Raw genomic sequence first — 1,195 nt, 5'->3', positions numbered from 1 at the left:
ATTCGGCGTCCTAGTTTCGTCGAAATCGGCACGAGAAACGTTACGTGTCGTTTCCTGCCGCGATACAGGCAGGATTAGAAAGCACGGGCCTGCACTCTCGTCGTGAACAACGTGAGTGACCCCTTTCGTTCCGCTGTCAAACGTCAGCGTCACGTGGAGCCGTTTCACGCGGAACGCCCACTGGGGAAAATTCATGAGCAGTAACGGAACTTTGATGTCTTTGCGAGAAGGTATTTAGCCGGAGGGATGTTCTCTGCCTCTTAATAGGAAACGTTTCTCTCTAAGGAGGTGGAGGAGCGGCATAACTTAATCAAGGATGGGAGACTGCGAGCCGAGAAAGGCAATGGTCGACCCGCATACACGTGTGCAAACTAGACGTATATGTGTCTGTACGTACGTGTGGCTGGGTGAAGGTGCACGACACGCTGAGGTAATTCGATAAGATTTACTCGAGGCTCGTCTAAAAGGCGAAGAAAAGAGCCGTAAGTAAGAAACAGGGATAATGGCTTCTGGATCGACGTGACATACCCACGAAAGATCATGAGACCAGTAGACAGCGATCGCAATTCGTACTCCTCTCGAACATCGACAGAAGTAAAACGGTTTGGAAAAACAGAAACGTGCGGAGAAATAACGTTTCACCTGTCTCTTATGTACGTAGTTTTTCGTATGTGCCTGAAGCTATTGTTACTGTTAATTGAAAATTACACGTTAGGTTGTGAATTAAGCTTTAATAGCGTGCAAGAACTTTTGCGTGAGTCGATTAGATCTTTCGCCGCGAGGAGAACGAACAGAGATTAATAAACGTCGCTGATGGAACGTGATTTTTATTACTTGTTAGCGCACATACGTTACGTGGAAGAAAAAGCTCTTGTAACGTTAATTTCAACGTCAAATTTTCCTATTAGACGAGCATAATTCGGTAGTATGGTCATCGAGCGCGTGTCTAGTCGATGTGTCGATCAGTTAACGTGCTTGTAATTCTTCTCATTTTTCGAACCTCATTTGCTGCCGAAAGAATAAAAAAAATATGCACGATAGAGGAGCATTGAAATTAAAATGAGCAACGAGTTCGGAAAGACCGCCAGCTGGTTAGCTTGATAAACGGGTATCGACTGAGCGAATATTTCGACGTTGAAACAGCATCGTTGCGGGAAGGGTGAATCGCGAGACGAGACGAGGCGAAGCGTGGCGG

At 46.2% G+C, this 1,195-nt stretch overlaps 1 protein-coding gene across 1 annotated transcript in view; it reads right to left on the bottom strand.

Annotated features, from left to right (window-relative positions):
- The window catches only part of LOC100746620, a 54,609-nt gene that overhangs the window by 3,310 nt on the left and 50,104 nt on the right, over positions 1-1,195 (bottom strand).

The sequence above is a fragment of the Bombus impatiens genome, unplaced genomic scaffold (genome assembly GCF_000188095.3).
Source record: "Bombus impatiens unplaced genomic scaffold, BIMP_2.2 scf_0481, whole genome shotgun sequence".
In the NCBI taxonomy this organism is placed as follows: domain Eukaryota; kingdom Metazoa; phylum Arthropoda; class Insecta; order Hymenoptera; family Apidae; genus Bombus; species Bombus impatiens.
Note: the sequence above shows the minus strand (reverse complement) of the source record. Positions and strands in the feature narration are given on the sequence as shown.